The sequence below is a fragment of the Dermacentor albipictus genome, chromosome 5 (assembly GCF_038994185.2).
Source record: "Dermacentor albipictus isolate Rhodes 1998 colony chromosome 5, USDA_Dalb.pri_finalv2, whole genome shotgun sequence".
In the NCBI taxonomy this organism is placed as follows: Eukaryota; Metazoa; Arthropoda; class Arachnida; order Ixodida; family Ixodidae; genus Dermacentor; species Dermacentor albipictus.
In genome coordinates this window covers 118,129,903-118,151,875 of record NC_091825.1, presented here as the reverse complement: position 1 = coordinate 118,151,875, position 21,973 = coordinate 118,129,903, and the positions used below count along the sequence as shown (strand labels likewise).

The 21,973-nt window shown below is 46.3% G+C and overlaps 2 protein-coding genes across 2 annotated transcripts in view; one reads left to right on the top strand and one right to left on the bottom strand.

The window, feature by feature from the left end:
* LOC135916230 (uncharacterized) overlaps positions 1 to 21,973 on the top strand; it is a 150,731-nt gene that overhangs the window by 93,378 nt on the left and 35,380 nt on the right. The window contains exon 2 of the mRNA XM_065449537.2: positions 10,396 to 10,567. The gene's annotated coding sequence lies outside the window, so the exon portion shown is untranslated. The remainder of the gene's footprint in view (positions 1 to 10,395; positions 10,568 to 21,973) is intronic.
* LOC135916229 (GRAM domain-containing protein 4-like) overlaps positions 1 to 21,973 on the bottom strand; it is a 155,694-nt gene that overhangs the window by 115,929 nt on the left and 17,792 nt on the right. The gene's annotated exons all lie outside the window — the stretch shown is intronic.

Sequence of the window (21,973 nt, the reverse complement as noted above, 5' to 3'; positions counted from 1 at the left end):
TTAGAAATTGGTTACGAATAGTTTTGGCAAAGGGATTACTTGTGTCTTTCCCAATCCTCTTTCTAGACCAGCTTTTCGAATACGTCTTGCAGACCTGTTCTAGATCGTCTCAAGAAAGTAATTAAGCCGGACATTAGCAGAGATATACGACGTTTTCCCGCCGAAGTTCTCTCATTCGTGTCTTCTTTAACCCGTTTTTATCGTCTTGGATAAATGCTACGAAAACGTTACGTATCTCTTTTGTGCTACCTGGGCTTCGTGGCCACACGGACACCCGACTTCACAACAACGCTCGGCGCCATAAGATGACAACTAGTGTACAGTGCCGTGTGTCTGCCTTTTGAACGTCACTATTTGAAATGTCAAATAAAACTTCTTCCTACTAGAAGTTACAGCTCGAGTGATATTGTGAACATTATGAAGTACTCAGAGGCAATATTTTTTTGTATCTTGTTTGGGCAGTAACTAGCCCTATCTAATGCGGCCCTGTACAAAAGGTTGGGGGCCAGAGACCGCATTATCTTATGTTTACACTGACTGCCCGGATGATCTCGTTTTGTTCTCGCGAACTTGCCCGGATAACGGCTCTGGCTTTTGACTCAAGATCACTTGAAGGTCGCCAACAACGGGCGCTAAACGCATTTCATACTTAATAGGTGCAAAGACTTTCTGATTCGCCCTCGTACTTTGGTTCTGTATGTAATGAATACCGGTGCTGCAGAGCCCAATGATCAGGTGGTCTGAAAATTCTGGCTCGGCCAATTTGTTCGGCAACTGCATTTCGGAAATTAGTCTAAATTAGTCTTGCTTATTCGCTTACGCGACCACATAAACTCAAATCGCGACCTCCCGCTTCGTTCGAACACGAGAGAGCACGTTTGGTAGCTTTCAATTCGTTCCTTCTTTCTCTTCTTATACCCATTTTCCTTGATCGTCGGCGCAAGCCAACACGATTGCACCAGAATCAAAGCGACCTGCTGATCACCCCACATCATAAGCTGTTCCTATTTTTTTTTACATGTGTTAAGTTATGGCAAGCCACTTAAGCATACAGAGGAAGGAAATAATACCGACCCTAAACTATATATATAGAAACAAGCGCATGCCAGATGCAACAGAGCATCTGTAATGACCCGATTGTTGCTAAATGGTCACGCTGCGCCACTCGGCAGTACATGGTGAAGCTGTGCCAAGAACTTGATACCTAACTCATTTTCCGTTCATGTCTCTCTCTCTCTCTCTCTCTCTCTCATCTGTTGCTTTCTTTTGCGCCGTTGTTATACGTCGAAGAGACATCGTTAGCCCAGCTTGCAACGGCACCTGTGACGCACCACCGACCGAGGTCGTAGAAAGGAGGAGGAAAAGTCGTCTGCTGTTGCTACCGTGTCCGTCTGCTTTGTTACAAACAGGTGAAACAAGTGGCGCTCTCTCGCGGTGGAAATGGTAACTTGGAAAAAAAAAACGAGGAAAGAGCGTGAGGCGTGCACATGATGCCAGCAGCACTCCCATACGGCAGCTGAATGAGCGGTCCAACTGTATAAACTGTCAGACTGGCTGCAACGTGGTGCGGCAGTCAAGTTTGACTATAAACCGGGGCGTTTCAGCTAGCGTGGACCAAACGTAAAAAAAAAAAAAGAGGAACGCATCATTTTGCTCGAGCAAAACCATGCGCGCATACTTCACAGTTGAGTTTAGAAGCCGCCAGTAATATTGCTTTGTTGACAATTAGGCAAATAAAGGAAATGAGCTAACTCGTTCATTACCGTCCTAATTGACAAGACGTCAATTAACAAATTATAGAGAAAAAGAAAGAGGGAGGCAAAGGAAATACAGATAAGGTAACCAGAGGGTGTCTCCGGTCGGCTATCCTGGAACGGGGTATGGGGAAAGGGAAAGCAAGATGTAAACTGTTACAAGGAAACTGGAGTTACCGGGATTATAACAGCGGCAGAACAAGGAACGTCGGTGGAAGCCAATTACTTTTCGGCAAGGAGGCTTCTCCTCTTCAGCGTGCCGAGTTGCTTCGCAGTCCGCGTACTAATTCGCGCCTTGCGCCGTTCCAGCGCCTCTCAAACGACAACACTTCTTCGATTCCGCTCTCATAGACACGGGGATCTAGAAACGAGTTTGTACCTGGAAGGCATTTCAAAGCAAGCGGCCACAGTGAGAGCGAGCCGGTCGCGTGACATTTCCCGTAGTATACGTTGGGTTGTCGGGAGAGTACGCACAGATGTGACAGCATTAGAGAGCAGAGGAAATGAAGCTGTGGGTCTTTTTGACGTCCTGCTGCTGCAAAGTGAGTTATTAGTGACGCCGTCGCGAAGAGCTACACGGATTGATTTCGACCTCCTGGGGTTGTTTGTCTGTTAGGTCTACTTAACTGACCTTAGTTACTTAGCTCCTTGACTAGTTATCTACGCCTTCTTAGTTGACCTAAAACTAAGCATACAAGCGTTCTTGCGTTCCGCCCCCATGATACCAAAACTTATCGTTCGCAGAAAAGCTATTATTGTCCGTTATTTAGGGCACTCGTCATGTTGCAAGTATTTTTCTCTATGGTTTAAACATATGATGCTTTCAGCTAACACAAGAAAAGGAATAACAATAAAATTAAGAATAAAAGTGTTAAGCGTCACGTCGGCACTTCTTTAAAGGCACCTTGGATAGGAATATGTAGATGAGCTTTAACAGTAGAGTATAGACTTCCGCAGTTGTCACAGCGGTCGCTCTTACATACAGACGATTTGGTAAGCAGGAAAAGAAAAAGGAAAACGAAGAACGTAGCCTCAAACTCAAAATCATGGATCTTGACAGCGTCAACCCTGGTATGGTTAATTGTGTGTTATCGGGAAGGAATGACCACAATGCATTTTAATGTAACCAAGGACTGAGCCGAGGACTGAACCTAATCTTTTAGAACATTTCCTGGAACAAAATGGCCCAAATACCAGAAACTACTTTGAAATTCTTGGCGCCACCATTACGTACCTGCGTTTATAGGTGTCGTCACAACATTTAGAAGAAAGACAGAAATGCATGGCCTTCATTATCGTCAGTAACAATCAACATTTCCCTCGCCAAATGAATGAAAATTCACTTTCTAAAGAATGTCTCGCTAGTCGGAACAGATTTACTGTCGCTCTTTAGCGTCCCGTTTAGGTGCTACTTTAGGTTACCTTATCACACGACGACAGTGCGGTGGATGTCATGACATTCGACCGCGATAACTTATATGTACTTTACTGCTACAAAACGAGCAGTGGCTGAATTGTGTAGCTTCTTCAGTAATTCAACGAAGAGGCACCTTTATGACATGTACTTCCCCGTGTTCTAGGATTACACCACTGTGCTTAATATTAAGCAGGCGAGCATGCTTCGACTTCTTTCTTTCTTTCTTTCTTTCTTTCTTTCTTTCTTTCTTTCTTTCTTTCTTTCTTTCTTTCTTTCTTTCTTTCTTTCTTTCTTTCTTTCTTTCACAGCGAAACAAAACTAACTGAGAAACGAATCTGCTTAAGTACCCGGTAGGCGTCCTTCACCGACAGCACCGACGTTCAACGAGGAAGTAAAGTTCTGTGACGCTAACTTCGCCGAAGTTGTGCGCAAGTTCCCTGCAGAAAGGAATTAAAACAAAACAAAAAAAGAGCTGTAGTCGGCAACAGTGCGCTCGTTAAGAAAGCCTGTTTCTGCTGTCGGTTTAAGAGACACGTATTAATCACGTCAGTGACGCAAATAAACACTCATACTGCCCCTTTTCTGCAGCACTGTCGAAAAGCGGAAGTGGGGGGGGGGGGGGGCGGCACACATAACGCTACGGAAAAGAAAATTCAGCAAATTTAGTATGTCCTCCAGCTACGAAATCGTTTACTGCGACAGCAGGAAGCTGCTGCAGCGAACACCACAAATCTTCTCTCAAGAACAACTACTTCTTTGCGACGCACACAACGTTGTCTTCGTCCGCAGCTGTGCAGTATCTACTGTTGCCTCCGAATTGCACGCCTAGACGCCGCCGCTCTCAGAGTCTGCCTGTCACAGGGAAAGAGAGAGGTAGCTCTCAATTCAGAAGCAGAGAGGTTTGCCGGCTAAAAGTATTCGTTTACACGCTACTCTGCAAAGAAGGAGCAGAGGTGAGGGAAAGGCCCTAAAACAAGGAGGACAAGGCAAAGTGAAAATAATAATAGTAATAATAAAATAGCAGTAACAAAAACGCAATTTTAACATCTTGATTTTCAGTTTTGAGTCCAACTTGTCCGAACATAAGAGTCATCTTGACTGCCGGCATTTTTTAAAACACAGATATGCGTTAGAGGACGAATGACAGCTAGAGTTTTGAGAGCCAGCCAATTGATTCGAAGTAATCAAATGGAATAGACTCTATAAATCTTGGTGCACTTGTCCTGGGAGCGTTGGCTGAAGTTCAGGGTTAATATATAGTACAGAAATGCATAGTTCCTGAGTGGGGATGACCAGAGTTTATCCGTTCTTTAACAACACATACCGCTTAAATTTTCCAATGTCGATCGATGTCGCACTTTTCTGATAAATATATTTCGTGATCTTCTGCGGTTTTTGCGCAAGGTTAACGCCAAAGATGACCGATAGTCCAGTGGTAAGCACGAGAAAAACAAGGCGCCTCGCCCTCAACTGATTTAGAAGCTGGGATCTTTGTCTGTGAAAATGATGCTACCGCAAGTTTATCTTCAGTTTACCACTTTAATCCCACAAAGGGCAACGTATAATTTTGATACGCTGAATTTAATGACTCAACATTTTTATTTGGGCGCTGAAAACCTAATGCAAAGCCCATAGTGCCATTTGTGATAAGCCGGAAAAAGTGTCCCTGTTGCGGATTGTTGAGCAAACCAATTACTAAATAATTATTTACTATACTAATCAACATTACTCGATTAACATTTCATTTTCTATTCTTGCGAATGTGCCCTTTATGACCAGCAATAAATGTAAACAAGATATTTTAATCTTTCTCCACGTGGAAAGGTATTTGGGCTCAGTGTGGCTAAACTGATTTTGGCATTAGGGATACGAGTAACTGAATCTGTACCTGTACAGAACGACTGACTACGCAGGCGATCTGAAGAATACACAGGCTCGATTCAACAAGTTTCAGGAACATTTTTTTTCTCCGCCAAGACGACTAAAGTAAGCGATCGAAAAGAAGAAAAAAAAAAGAAGAATCAAGACGTCACATTGACGTGTACCGGCGTTGCTGCGACCCCAACGAGAAATTCAAGAATATGTTGAGCCTTCACTTTCACCCGTAATTAGCCAGCCTTTCTTCTTCTTCTTCTGGTTTGGATAGAATACGTTAACAGGCTAAACTGATTCGGAGTTGGGTTGCTCTTGTGACCGTCTCTTTAAATCGGCGCATGTGCTGGAGACCACCCACCCAGCGCTATTTCCTCGCCATTTAGCACGACGTAATGCAGTTTGAAGTGCGTTTGAACAGGCAAATAAGTGAAGACCAGTCCGCTGCCGTCGGCAAGAAGGAGGCACCATTTATTTATTTATTTATTTATTTATTTATTTATTTATTTATTTATTTATTTATAAGTTAGTTATTTAGTTAGTTAGTTAGTTAGTTAGTTAGTTAGTTAGTTAGTTAGTTAGTTAGTTAGTTAGTTAGTTAGTTAGTTAGTTAGTTAGTTAGTTAGTTAGTTAGTTAGTTAGTTAGTTATACTTTTTGCGATATGGCGTCTCCTATAGAGAGACAGAGGAACACTAAATTAACGTACACCAATAAGGTATTCTTTCAAAACTCCATTTCCGTTAACTTCTTTGTAAGAGTTCGATTACTAGAAGAGAAGGCAGAGGCCAAATTGCGTTTCCTTTTTTTTTCGTATGTGCGTGACACCACTGATAATAAAGTGTACTAGTAGATTCCACAAAAGTGTGTTCAGTTCAGTATTTGGTTTTCTTTAAATTGTCCACGTGCACCATTAAAATAAAAAGAATGAAAGTTAACTAGGCCGTAACAGACGCGCCGCCAAAATCCGTGACGTCACAGCGAGGTGATGCGAGAACTTCAAGGCGATGTCGCCACCGGTTCCTCTCGGTTTTTTTTTTTTTTTTTTTTTTTGTCGTGCATCCTCTTACGGCAATAGTGGATTTTATGGCATTGCAGAAGCGTATGACTTGCCCACACTGCTCAATTTTTGTTTCTCCTTTAGCGTCCACTTAAATTTGCACCCGCGAGTTCGGACACGCCATAGAGTTTTCTACATAAATTACCAGAGAAGAGAAATGGTGCTAACGCGTGTTCAGCTTCCATGGGATTCATGGGTAGCAGAAGGATCCTGCGTAATCTTCGCGTTTGTTACCATTTTATTTCGCTTTTATCTTTCTAAGCTTCTGCGAAATCTGACTTTTCTAAACGCGGGACGGCGCGGGAAGTTTCTGCGCCACGTGCATAGTAATTGCGAATTGTCGTATCTGTGCTGCGCGAGATCTCGCTGAAAATGATCAATTTTGCAAAGTCGTGATGCCGTACGAAGCCAGAAGCGTGAAGTTTAGGCTAATCGACGTGTTATACTCATTATCGTTTACATGCTGGCTGAACCACGTCACGCAGCTCTCGTAGATGATGATGATGATGATGATGATTATGATGATATTGGCATTTCCTTCCGAACTGGGCGGCGACAAATAGTCACCCAGCCTACTTGGGCTAATCAAGTGATATATAAATGTTTATCAATCTATCATTTCCTCTATCTCTCGTTAATCTTTTCTTTCTTCTTTAAAACCTCTATATCTACATTGTATGGTTACCTGTGCCTCTAATGGACCCGGTGGATCCTCTAGCCACTAGCGACAGAACTATAGTCGACGTTGTTGCCGCGAAGGGCCACTGCTTGGCCATCCACCCCGTATGGCACCACCGTTGACTTGGGCTCGTGGCCCTCACATTTTCTGTTCGTCGTCAGGCTACACGTTGTAAACAGGGCCCCGTGAACAAACGGGGCCCCGCAACAACTCGTCCGTATATGCACGGGTTTATTCACAAATATCCATCACAACAACATCTTGCGAAGCAAACAAAGCCCCAGAAGCTCTGACTGCTATCTCTTCACAAAAACCGAATGCCTCCCCCCCCCCCACCTCCACACGCCCATTTTAAGCAATTTGATTCACACACCAATTCCAATCCTCCTCCCCCCACCCCCTCCCTCACCCGACTCGGTGCCGTGGAGGCCGGAGAACTTCACCAATCACGAGCAGTTTTACAAGCGCACAGCTGTAACTTCAACTAATGGTTACACTAGACCAAATCAGCCCAATACTTTCTTTCTTTTTTTTCCTGCCACCCCTTTTGGTTCCTTTCGCTCTTTCCCGTTTTCCACTGGCTACTGCTTACATTGTGTCTTCACTCCAATGCAGTCGCAAACTAAAAAAAACTAGCCAACAAAAAGAAACAGCAACATTAAAGTACACAAACCAAAGCAGGGAAAATCATTTCCCCTCCTTTTTCTTTTCTTTTCATTCCTTTCTTTTCTTTTTGAATCCGCTCGTTACCTGCGGCTCGCGAACTCGAGCAAGCTGCTGCTCACTGGAGACCGCGCCGTGTGTAACTGTTCGACAACAGGCGGTGGGCCCACTTTGTGTGGCGAAGACACCCCCCCCCCCCCCTTTCCAGAAACGCGACTCCTCGTCTTCCCATTAGCTTCATAGGGAGCGCTGCCGTCGCGCGCCTTTCTTTATCCTTTTGTCCAGCTCCCTCGACGCCGTGTGGGTGACAACAGCGACGACCGTCGAGCGAAGCGCTTGCCGGCACCCCTGTTTGTCGCGTTTGTCGGTTCCGAACACCCTGCACGTGCGGTCAACGACCTACGGCTCGGCGACGCCCGCTACTGCCTCCCACCCATCTTGCTGTCCGGTAGCGTGCGCACTGACCGACCCTGCACATATGTATATGGAAACTGTTCTGCAAAGTCTCCCTATGACTGTCTACATGTAAACAAATAACAGACCCAAGCGAAGGTGAATGAATGAATGAATGAATGAATGAATGAATGAATGAATGAATGAATGAATGAATAAGGAGGAAAGAGAAAAGTAGAAGGCAGGGAGGTTAACCAGAATAACATCCGGTTGGCTACCCTACACCGGGGGAATGGTAAAGGGGAAAACAAAGATCACAGGGAGAGAGAGGAGGGAAGGAAAGAAGGAAATTGCGGCGAGTTCGCTGACACATGTGTTCTTAAAGAAATGAATGAATGAATGAATGAATGAATGAATGAATGAATGAATGAATGAATGAATGAATGAATGAATGAATGAATGAATGAATGAATGCTGTGAGCGTTCCCTTTCAAACGGTGCCGTGGGTTGCGCCACCAAGCCCTTGTTTTTTTACATAATGTCCAACCTTTCTCTTTCCTTCTTTCTTTTTTTAACACAAATAATTCCCAGCATCAAACTTTCTGGGGGATTTGGTTCTTGCACCTACGCCTACGCTGTTTGTGGTCTGTCTTCTCTCCTTGTTTCCTCCTCCTCCTCCTCCTCCTCCTCCTCCTCCTCTGGTAGTTTTTCTAGGACACTCAGTGGGACACGCTATTTCTCCTAAGCAGCTTATTACGCTAACAGCTCGACACGCCAAATGTTCGTATTTCTTTCGCTCCACGCCGTCTCTACAACTAGGCTATACAATGCCAAACGTCTCGGAGAAGCTCTATCTCCACCCGCCCCTTCGCTTTTCTCCATTTCGTTCGCTGTTCTTGCAGGCGTCATCAAATGTACGGCACGTCCCCAGAATCGCTCTTCGGACGCCATCTTTATGACCGGCATCTTTATGACCAGCCCCAATAGCCGAAATTAATTCGGCGCCTTGTTCGCGTACTCGTCTTCTACCGTCACTCGAGGACGAGACGGGCGTCGGCGGGCTCTCAGCGGTCCTCTCGAGAGGCCATGGCAGTCACGTCGTGTCTTGGTAGCGAAATAAAGCAAAGGCAAGAAATGTGCTAGAAATGGGAAGCAATCTGTATGTGTGTACTCCATGTCGCTGTATCCAAGTGTTATAAGGTGTGAGCAGTTCTCATCTACAGTTATCTAACTAGCAATATCAAAGTTAGTGTTTGAATAACTTTATTCTTCCCTGTTTGCCTTCCGCTTCGTTTGTCTCCGATGAACATTAAACAGAGTTTCAGAGAATTAGAAAGCGACGTAAGAAACAGGAACTCTTAAAACCATACTAAATGTGCGTTTTAGTGCGGCGGCGAAAGTTATAAAATCAATATATGCATGGTGCGGTCGGTATAGGGCATGCGTATACAATGAATTCGAGTTGCAATGTTAACGCGGGCCAAAAGACACTTTTTTTTTTAATTTTGCATAAATTGCGTTTTTCGGACACCGACATTGGCAACTATACAATGTGGATTATAGGAGTCATCGAAAAATAATGTGGTGGTTAAGTGCACATACATGCCTGCACACGTACGCACATTATACACAGAAAAAAAATATTCAGAGCAAATGAAAACATGTGCGCACTAAGCCTGCAGTGCAGGTAGTACAAGTTGAAGCTAAACATTTCGACAGAATTGCCTGTCTGGTTGGGAAATTGATTAGAACTTGAGACTGACTCCAACCAAATAACTGAATTTTATTAGCCCGACGTTTCGGAGCCCATTCGGCTCATTCGGCTCCCCCCCCCCGCGGCCCATCAAGGGCACCCTCGTGAACACTCCACCCAGCACCGGTCATCGCAGCTCCTTGGAAGCGGTCAACAACACAAACCCCCCTTTCCTTTTGTTCCCCCCCACCTTTCCGTCTGTGGAGTGTCTCCCCACCTCCCGTGTTCCCCCCCCCCTCCTTTCTTCAAAAAAGACGCTTTAAAAGCGGCACACCGCCACCCCCCGAAGAACAACCCCCTGAAGAAGGAGCCGAATGGGCTCCGAAACGTCGGGCTAATAAAATTCAGTTATTTGGTTGGAGTCAGTCTCAAGTTCTAAGGTAGTACAAGTTGCCTTAGTTAATATGCTAGCCCGTATATGGTCGATCATGACAACTGACGTAAAACGACGAAAGTTGGGGCTCGCTGGCAAAAATGGCAGGCCTGCGTCTGCGTCACAGCCACAGGCTTCGCGTTAACTTTGAGCCTAATAGATGTGCCTAAATTATAAAGCACCACGGCTCTGAAATTATCGTCCTTTTTTTATTTCCTTTTTAAGCCATAAGCCGTCTCCGTTCGACAGGTCCGGAAAGTGTCCCCGGTGCGAGGAATGGCACGGCTTGAGATCCCAGAAAGACTTTTCGAAGGAACAGGCAGTGACTCGAATTTTCAAACAGGAAATATACCCGATCTGTGTATAGTCATTTACGATCTTTCTCTGCTTTTCACACCTCTAGTTTCTGATCCTGCTTCGTTATGTACCGCAGTCTGGCCAAGCATCCATCGACTCTATACAGACAAGGAGCTTGCCGCTAAGCGCATATATGCGTTCACACCAGGCGATATGGCGGCTGGAGCGGCGAAAAGCGGGCGGAAAACCAGACGTCGAGCGAAACGGAACGGCATCCTGAATATCGTTCTCCGGTATACGCACTTCCGGTGAGCCTTTTTCGATTATGCTGCGCAATAAGACTGTTTCTCTTAAATTTTCTAGTACGTGGAAGCGAGTCAGAATTAAATGGAATGGTGGTGAGTCACCTTCCAAGAAATGGAGCTGTCTTACATTATCCGTATCAGATTTCGATGAAGGCGGAATGTGAATATTCCTGGGCACGGAGTTTTTTACACGCGTTGGAACTCTGGATGTAAAGCTTACTTCGGAGCCGTCCCCAATTCCCACATTCCCCCACTGTCACGCTCTGCATCATCCACCATGCATGGCTATAGGCGGTATAGACTCTCCAAGAGTGTGCCTTGAATAGACTGGATGACAGGCCATTTACAGAAGCAAAGATCTTGGGAGCCTGGCCTCACAGTTCGTTAGCCCAGAAAGCAGTTCGAGCTCTTCTTCACTACCTGAAGGCAACGGACCTGAGTGCCCGACTATAGACATCTTACGCCTAACTTGGTGCTATGTCAAAGTGCGGTATAGACGCATGTTTTCTCTCTCTCTCTTTCACTCCCCATTACCCTCCCCACGTGGAGGGTAGCAAACTGCACTCAGTCTGGTTAACTTCCCTGCCTTTCCTTCTTTCCTTCTCTCTCTCTCTCTCTCTCTTTGGTGACGCTCAGACCTAACATCGAGTCAGTAAGTCATTCCATGAACCTATTCTTCCAACCACGTGCAGTTATTAACCACGGCTGTTCATTCATGGAGAAGTACGAGTCCCCGGCCAGACAGGCAGGACCGACAAGTTATACGCGACCGAAACAGGATACGCATGTCCGGGTGTATCGCCCTATAGCTGTGTTTGTGAGATCCCTCAATCTTCGCTTGCGCATGTTGCAGATAAGAACGATAGTCCTGCACAGGAAAGTTCACATGCGCGTGCGTTTCCAAGCATTCTTATCACTACAAGCTGCTCTCTTCTGTATGCCTTAATTAAACTAATCTTGGAAACTACGCGAGAGTTGTTACGGCAATGGGAAACAATATCCGCCACGCCCACGTCAAGTGGTTCTTTCGTGTGTGATACAGCTCTATCGGAGCGTTTGCATCGGACACAAAATTATCGGAAAGCAGCGCTCAAGATCACAAAAACCAGTACCATTTCAATCTCTACGCAAGGGGCACCTCTTCTAGCTGAGCGACTGCATTCATGGTCTCAAGGATCCTGCCATCTCTCTATGCGCCGTTTGAAAATAAGCCACACAGACACACGAACACACACGTGTGTGTTTGCGTGTGTTTGTGCGTGTGCGTGTGTGTGTGTTTGTGTGTGTGTGTGACATGCAAAATGCACAAACGCTTTTCTGAGATAACCGCTGGCCCGCTTTTAATGATATTTGCTGCAGTTGAGAGAGAAAATTAAATTCTAGGGACTGACTGAAGCGTAATTTCGATTTAGGGCCCGAATTTTATTGAAGGAATTTTCAAAAATTCGAAAGTTCGAAAAAGAAGAATGGAATCACGAAGTTTACAAATTAATAGTGCGGTTCTGTAAACGGCATCCACTAGATCATTCAAAGCGGACAAATACTGTATATGTCAATTTATATCTTACGTGAGTTTGTTACGTTGTGTACAAGAGTTCTGCAATAGCTGTATTTTCATATTACTATTTTTTTTACATTCATGTTAACATATCAATTTTGTCCGCTTTAGGTGTACTATGAGATGCAATTACCAGAATTGTGATATCACTTTTCATTGCTGAGTTACAAGGTTGTAAACTTAATAGTTTCATTTTCTGAATTTTTTCGCCAATATTTAGTAAAAAATTTACAACCAGAATCAAAAATTCGAAACCAACAGTCACTAGCTTTTAAGTTTTTCTTTTAAATGCAACAAACCTCGTGAAGTTTGGTGCAGTGGTTGCCGAGAAAAACGAATTCTCTTTTTACATGTATTAAGATAGGAGCACCCGAGCGCGCACGCACACACAAACACACACACACGCACACACACACACACACACACACACACACATACACACACACTTGCATGCGGGTATGCAAGATGGAAGCGTTCCTTTCACTGCGCGCCATTTTTTATCTTTTTTGATATAGACAGTCGCGATCGTGCGTTTGATTTACGCGCATACATTATGTACGCTGGTGGACAAAACTAACTTCGCGTAGGGGCGACAAGTTTATGTATTCCTTGCACGCGGTGCCCCTGGGGTACAAGCGCTCTTGCTCATTAATCGCCGCTTCAGGAGCATGTTGACAATCTTGCGCTAAGTATAACACGCAAGTACTACGAGTGATAAAGCCTCCGAGTTTGCTGCGACGCAGTATTGTGGCGCCATCTACCGTGCACTCGTTGAATGATGGGTGTTGCCGTCGACATATCGGCATCCACCTTTGCGGTCTTTTCCCTGCTTTTATTTTAAGTTGTTTTTTTGCGCAATTAGATATATGACAAAGAAACCGGTTGTCACAAATCAAGCAGTGCAATCGCAGAAGTGTATCTTGCGGTCGTACGTGAAAGTTTGCGTGGTTACCGATCTCGGAGGTACATATGAGATTTAAGAGGCTCAACAAACCACTGCAAGCACTAATTATGACTTGTTATTGCGGGTGTAACCGACTTAGACGTTATACAAAGCTCTAAACCCTAAATTTGGATTGCATAATCTCACCCGTCTTTACTATTTCCATACTGGACAGGCATGGAAGCATCATCGGACCTTGTAGTCTGCTTTTCTTAATTACCGGCCGCCTGTTATTTATCTGACGTAGCGGATTCGGCAATAAAGGGTAGGCTAGAGGTGTGTTTCGCGAAATTGCGTTGCCTAATACCATTACTAAACATTTACCTGGTCAATCCGCCAATTCTGGGTCAATTTTCCATAAAGGGTACAGAGTATTAAATGACTCTGGTATAATATGCTATACGACGCTTAATTGAGCCTGGTTTACTCTAGACAAGTACAACAGCAACAACAACAGTACAAGGGCACTGTGGCAGCGTGCTCTATGGGAACTAGTGCTGTGTCCTGCTCCGCTTGTATTCACTTCTTTCCTTTCTTTCTAAACATGTAGGTTACGCAGGCATGATGATATGGCTGAATACCAATTAATTAGGAGGCGACGACCACGTGAAAGAGTGGGCCGGACCGCGCGCCTGTCACACTTGCCCCAAACTGTCAACTTTGTTCCAAGCAACATATTGCCCTAGTATACGCACGAATATACACATTCGAAATTCTGGGGAAGGGGGGGGGGGAGGAGAGGAGGCCGTATATAGTCATTATGAAGTCGTACGCGCGCGCTTTGCTCAGAACTGAGGAGGGGGGGGGGGGACATAAAGAAAACAACAAAGCCCGAGGAGGTTGGTGACGCTGCGAAGAAAGAGAGAGGGTGGAGAGAGAGAGAGGGAGGGAGCTACGTTGTGTACAGCGCGAGCGAAGCGAAATTTTACGCGACACAAGCGTGCATGCCGGAGCCACTGCAGGAAAGATTGCGCCTGGCACGCACCGCGGGAGCAACGGAGGAAGAAGGCCCTGGCGGATTTCGTGACCTTGCCGTCGTGGTCCTGCATCCCCCCCCCCACCCTCCCTCCGCCCCACTCAATGCACGGCTACGTCGTCGTTTTGTCGGCCACAGCCTTGGCGGCGCACCATCGACATTCGCGAAGACACGCGAGAGGGAAATCGGCGTGTATAGCACTTGTTTTTCTTGCCGCCAGTCAATCGGAGTACAGCGCGAGGAGGAGAATGGGATGACGGGGAAAGCAGCGCGGCAGAGCCATGGCGAGTCCGTCTTGTTTATCGGGGGGGGGGGGGGGGGGGGGGGGGTTAATAACACACTCGTATATAGGCACATCTATTGGCGCGCTCTCATCTGTGTAGAGACAACCATGTTTTGACGTCGCAACAAGGTTTCGCAATTGCGTCGGGCACATGGTGACGGGGTGTTTTGTTCGCTTCTTTTTCTTTCTTTTTTTCCTCTTGAAGAACCAAATATTGGTCGGTCATGATATAGGATGAGAGTTTGTTTTTGTTTTTTGTTTTTTTAAAGCGACGCTCTCTCTGCCGTTGACTGTTACCATTCCGATAAAACAACATTTGGAATCCGCTGAAGGCGCCTAAAAATAGGCTAAGAGAAATGTCGTGACAAATCTGCAAGACTGAAGTTTTAAAACGATGGAAAAAAAAGAAATAAGTCCACTGAATGCGCGTTTTTGTCGCTAAAGAGACACAAGTCTGCTAGATCAAGCTAAAAACCCGCTAGAGAGGCAACGCCGAAATGTTTGTACCGATCGAATTGTGCGCTTAGCGGGTTTCATTTTGACAGTTCTTAACCAAAATAAACTTTTTCTAAACACACTGCTTACTGACATTCCGCTTTCCTTGATATACATTGAGCGTCGTTATCCACATTTGCATTTCTGCATGCGCCTTTATCACGTTTATTACGGACAAGAGAGACTCGTTATAGTAAGAATGGAATAACATTGTTTGTCCTTTTTTCCTTAAAGTAGTGGAAGAACCAATTGCGAACTTATCTACTGTACCACAGACGTATCTACGGCGCCGAAAGAGAGAGAGAGAGAGCATTTAGACACTGCAGCTGTCAGCCCAGCTATATGGAGGGATTTGTGCTTCATCTAAGGTGTTAGAATTCACATGAAAGGGACAAGAACATAAATTTCAATAAAATTGACTCGCCATTCCGTCTTGCAAAAGTGTATGTCCAGCGATTGAAGTTGTTGAAGACCGCCACTACAGCTGCTGAGGGCTGTATGCAGTGTTTATTGCTTTAGAGTAATGGTAGCAATTGGAGTAACGGCAATTTTGGCAGCACGCCGCCGCTGGTCGTATTGCCCTTTCTTTTTCCCTTTGCCGCTTCTCCTATTCACGCTGCTCCTCGGGAGTCGTAACTATGCGTTGCCTACCCATAGCGGTGCTGCAACAACCATGAAATTAGTTGCTAGGCTCGCTCTTTTATATGCGAAAGACTAGTGACGTCACTCTCCACGTCACAAGCTGCCGTCGCCGCGACAGCTTGTGCAACGGCAATCCTTACTGGGAAACGTATGCGGGAAGCGCTACGTGCTTCGCATTGTTATCGGGAGCGCCTTATCATCAATGGCGTGGTTCTGATGCTTGTTCTGTGCTCGTTCTTTATTGAAACGAATGCTGTTATGCATGCTATGCACGTGATTCCAAGTAATGTATACACGTTGAGCTTGACTTTGTTCAGTTCTCGAAGCTAGCTTCACCACCGCCGCGGGCCGGCCCGGTATTATACTACTTTCGGTATTGGCCCGTGTTTTTTGCCCACGGACATGGACACGAAAAACTTCCGACCAACGTGAGGCTAACAGCTTCGCTGTAAAATTGCAGTCGCATCCATAACACAAAGCAAGCAATGATGCCGATAGCTTGTACAATATTGCGCACAGTAAGCCTTACGTATATAGCCAGTCGATTGGATTGGAGCAAACTTTATTTGTGCCTGAAGGTTTTTTTTTAACCTCTGGGCCACTCCGCTGATACGACAGCCGAGAATACTGCTCACAATACCGCGACTAGAGAGCGCTGTCGCGCCGCCATTTGATTGGCTGACGCGACGGTCTGCAGGGTATGCACAAATGCGGCGGTTCGAGCCAATGGGAAACGCGGCGCACACGATCATCGAGGACAAACAACCTTATCACGTGCACCAGGACTTGAATGCAAACTGAGTGACAAGACAACAGCACGTGGACACGATGCAATTAAAGAAACTATTCGTGTCTACGGCGTTTCTTTACATTAGGTGTTCTATTGCAAGTCTGTATAGACGCGCAAAAAACGCGCGCCGCTCTGAAACATTGACTGTTGTCATAGCACGCTCACAGGATGCGCTTGGCGTGTTAGTTGTGAACTTTCGCAGAGCTAGCAAGAAGGAGAAGGTTCTTCGTTCATGGAAAGGGCGCGCTTCACAGTGGTGAAGAAATGTTTTTCTTTTCTCTGTTTCTTTTTTTTTCTTTGCTGAATGAGAAGTATAGGGATATGGACCTTCTTTCTTTATCCCCTTTCATATTATATACTCTTCGCTTCTTTCCTCTGGCTTCGTTTAAGTTATTCCAACTCGGTGCTGTCATATTGTGGCGAATGGATCGAGTGATTGAAAACACGTTTTATTGCCACTTTTCGTGAATGCATCGCAAGTTCGCAACGGCCCTTGGATTCCTGCAGCGGACATTGGCGCAAGCGGCGACCGCAACAAAACGACTACCGGGAGTGAACTATACACCATAACAGCTATATATTGCATATCGGTGTAAAAAAAAGAAAGAAAGAACGAAAGAAAGAAAGAAAGAAAAGAAAAAAATACATGTAAGACTGAAAACCATCCGTGATGATTATCCATGTCATATGCCAAGAGAGAGAGAAGTTTAATGATACGAAATGCTGAGAGGTCGGCCTGAGGTATATTCCTCTAGCCAGCTACTCGACAGTGGGGGAAGGGGAAGATGGAAAGAAAGAGGGAAGAAAGAGGTGCATGATGGGTGACGATGACGATAGAAGGAAGATGTAGAAGATATGGCAAGCAATTTGGCGTGCTCGAAGTCTGCAATCCAGGCCAGCAATTTGCATTTCTGAAAGGTATATAGGATACACGTGTCTGCAACATGTGGCGACGTTGGTACGATGGCGACGACTGCTTGGTGGCTATGACGTCACGACGCTGCAGTGACGACGACAGTACGGCGATGCACGATGGTGCGACGATGACGGTGTGACGACAACGTGAGGGAGCGATGCAGCTGGGATGACGATGTTAGAAGAGCCACAATGGTACGATGACGACGACGAGAAGACAATGGTATGACGACAGAAGGACGGCGAAGGCCGGTGGAATCAGGACGGCAGCGTGACGACAAAGTTATGACGACAATGTGTGAGGCGATGCAATCGCTACAACAAAATGGCGACGACGGAATGATGACGACGGCTTCACGACGAAGGATCGAAGACCGCGGTGCCGTACGTGAGGACGTTATGACAACGCGGTGACAGCAACAGAGTAACAAAAAAAAACGATGAAAACATGACAATGACATGGCAACGCCTTTTGCCTTTTGTTTTACAAGTACTGTTTCACATGAACATGTATATATTCTATTTTCTTTATACTCTGGTGTTTTAAACTTCTTTTGTTTGTATTGTCATATGTTCACAACTATAGATAAGGTTATTACAAACATTTTGAAATCATATGCTGTAGGTTTATTAATTAATTACCCTTATGCTACTGTATAGTTCACTGTTCTTCGCATTTCTTGATGTCATGGACAGTACCTGTTGCTGTACATCAATACTGCCTTGTAGAGGGGGTCATGAGCCTAGTCAAGCTGTCGAGACAGCTTTTAGCTCTTGACCCTTTCCAGGACCTATTATTTCTGGAAAAATAAAAATTGAATTGAATTGAATTGAAAACAATTATCACAATGTCGTGACGGTATTGAAATGACGACGACGGAATGACGACCACAGCATGACAGCGACGGCATGGCGGTTTCGGAGCTCACGTCGGCGCTCAGGTGCGTCAACTGCTGCCGCTAGCTGCCTGCCTTAAGTTGAGTTGAGTTGAGTGGTAGTAGGCTATTGGTGGGGTTAGCCTTGCAGTTGCTGCCGGCAATTGCTCCATCGTAGCGACACTTAAAATACATAAATCATATAAATCAGACACAGACCTCACAACTACACATAGTCACTCCTATATGGTCACCATGTGGAGGCCAAATCCGTGTCCTGCAGGTAATTTAGAAGCACTCGCACTATATCCGCTGTTTGTTTGCACTACGTCCGGCGGTTTTGCGCACTGAACTATCTCCGGTATCGGCTCACATATTTTTCGGAGACAAAATTTAGCACGTCCTTGCGCGTGCCCTTTCTCTGACATTGGCCCCGACTAAGGAAAATAATTCCTTCGCATTAGAAAAGAAAAAAGAAGAGAAGGGAAGACACCCAAATGACAAAAAAGGTCAAGCAATGTCTACACGACCGAGATAGAGCACACAATCAGCAAGAGAAGCGATCTGACTCTCTGTTTCTTTCTTTTCCTCCTGTAATGTTGTTAAAGCACGGGCAGAACCACTTGTCGGAGGCAACGGTCCGTGTCGTTTCTAGGCGTCTTGCGCTTTCCACCCTCCCTCCTTCCCTCCCTTTCTTTCTATTCGCTTATTTCTTCCACGTGCCGCGCGATGCGAGGGCCAAGCGAGTTACGACGCGCAGGCACGCAGTAAACAAATACCGCACACATGCCCGCGCCACTCGAGCGCGGACGCACACTCGTGTGTATACGAGCACCCATCACAGGGTTGGCCACCCAAAGGAAGGGCCTTATATGTAGTGCCGCCCAAAGCAGTGGTAACTGGGCCGAAAACGTCGGCGATACGGCGAGAGCAACAATAGTGAGGACGCGTTTACGATGACGGAGGCAACAATAACGAGGACACCACTACCAGGATGGCACGGCGACGTCTGTGACGACGATAACGATGAAACTACGAGGATGACGGCACGACAGCGACGACACGACGACGACGTGGAGTCTGATAACGAGGACAAAGTAACGATTGCTTCAAGACGAGAACAACAATAACGAGGACACGTTTACCATGACGGAGGCAACAATAACGAGTACACCACTACCAGGATGGCACGGCGACGTCTGTGACGACGATAACGATGAAACGATGAGGATGACGGCGCGACAACGACGACGACGTGGGCGCTAATAACGAAGACGAAGTAACGATTGCTTCAAGAGGAGAACAACAATAACGAGGACACGTTTACCATGACGGAGGCAACAATAACGAGTACACCACGACTAAAGGATGGCACGGCGACGTCTGTGACGACGATAACGATGAAACGATGAGGATGACGGCGCGACAACGACGACGACGTGGGCGCTAATAACGAAGACGAAGTAACGATTGCTTCAAGAGGAGAACAACAATAACGAGGACACGTTTACCATGACGGAGGCAACAATAACGAGTACACCACGACTAAAGGATGGCACGGCGACGTCTGTGACGACGATAACGATGAAACGATGAGGATGACGGCGCGACAACGACGACGACGTGGGCGCTAATAACGAAGACGAAGTAACGATTGCTTCAAGAGGAGAACAACAATAACGAGGACACGTTTACCATGACGGAGGCAACAATAACGAGTACACCACGACTAAAGGATGGCACGGCGACGTCTGTGACGACGATAACGATGAAACGATGAGGATGACGGCGCGACAACGACGACGACGTGGGCGCTAATAACGAAGACGAAGTAACGATTGCTTCAAGAGGAGAACAACAATAACGAGGACACGTTTACCATGACGGAGGCAACAATAACGAGGACACCACGACTAAAGGATGGCACGGCGACGTCTGTGACGACGATAACGATGAAACGATGAGGATGACGGCGCGACAACGACGACGACGTGGGCGCTAATAACGAAGACGAAGTAACGATTGCTTCAAGAGGAGAACAACAATAACGAGGACACGTTTACCATGACGGAGGCAACAATAACGAGGACACCACGACTAAAGGATGGCACGGCGACGTCTGTGACGACGATAACGATGAAACGATGAGGATGACGGCGCGACAACGACGACGACGTGGGCGCTAATAACGAAGACGAAGTAACGATTGCTTCAAGAGGAGAACAACAATAACGAGGACACGTTTACCATGACGGAGGCAACAATAACGAGGACACCACGACTAAAGGATGGCACGGCGACGTCTGTGACGACGATAACGATGAAACGATGAGGATGACGGCGCGACAACGACGACGACGTGGGCGCTAATAACGAAGACGAAGTAACGATTGCTTCAAGAGGAGAACAACAATAACGAGGACACGTTTACCATGACGGAGGCAACAATAACGAGTACACCACGACTAAAGGATGGCACGGCGACGTCTGTGACGACGATAACGATGAAACGATGAGGATGACGGCGCGACAACGACGACGACGTGGGCGCTAATAACGAAGACGAAGTAACGATTGCTTCAAGAGGAGAACAACAATAACGAGGACACGTTTACCATGACGGAGGCAACAATAACGAGGACACCACGACTAAAGGATGGCACGGCGACGTCTGTGACGACGATAACGATGAAACGATGAGGATGACGGCGCGACAACGACGACGACGTGGGCGCTAATAACGAAGACGAAGTAACGATTGCTTCAAGAGGAGAACAACAATAACGAGGACACGTTTACCATGACGGAGGCAACAATAACGAGGACACCACGACTAAAGGATGGCACGGCGACGTCTGTGACGACGATAACGATGAAACGATGAGGATGACGGCGCGACAACGACGACGACGTGGGCGCTAATAACGAAGACGAAGTAACGATTGCTTCAAGAGGAGAACAACAATAACGAGGACACGTTTACCATGACGGAGGCAACAATAACGAGGACACCACGACTAAAGGATGGCACGGCGACGTCTGTGACGACGATAACGATGAAACGATGAGGATGACGGCGCGACAACGACGACGACGTGGGCGCTAATAACGAAGACGAAGTAACGATTGCTTCAAGAGGAGAACAACAATAACGAGGACACGTTTACCATGACGGAGGCAACAATAACGAGGACACCACGACTAAAGGATGGCACGGCGACGTCTGTGACGACGATAACGATGAAACGATGAGGATGACGGCGCGACAACGACGACGACGTGGGCGCTAATAACGAAGACGAAGTAACGATTGCTTCAAGAGGAGAACAACAATAACGAGGACACGTTTACCATGACGGAGGCAACAATAACGAGGACACCACGACTAAAGGATGGCACGGCGACGTCTGTGACGACGATAACGATGAAACGATGAGGATGACGGCGCGACAACGACGACGACGTGGGCGCTAATAACGAAGACGAAGTAACGATTGCTTCAAGAGGAGAACAACAATAACGAGGACACGTTTACCATGACGGAGGCAACAATAACGAGGACACCACGACTAAAGGATGGCACGGCGACGTCTGTGACGACGATAACGATGAAACGATGAGGATGACGGCGCGACAACGACGACGACGTGGGCGCTAATAACGAAGACGAAGTAACGATTGCTTCAAGAGGAGAACAACAATAACGAGGACACGTTTACCATGACGGAGGCAACAATAACGAGTACACCACGACTAAAGGATGGCACGGCGACGTCTGTGACGACGATAACGATGAAACGATGAGGATGACGGCGCGACAACGACGACGACGTGGGCGCTAATAACGAAGACGAAGTAACGATTGCTTCAAGAGGAGAACAACAATAACGAGGACACGTTTACCATGACGGAGGCAACAATAACGAGTACAC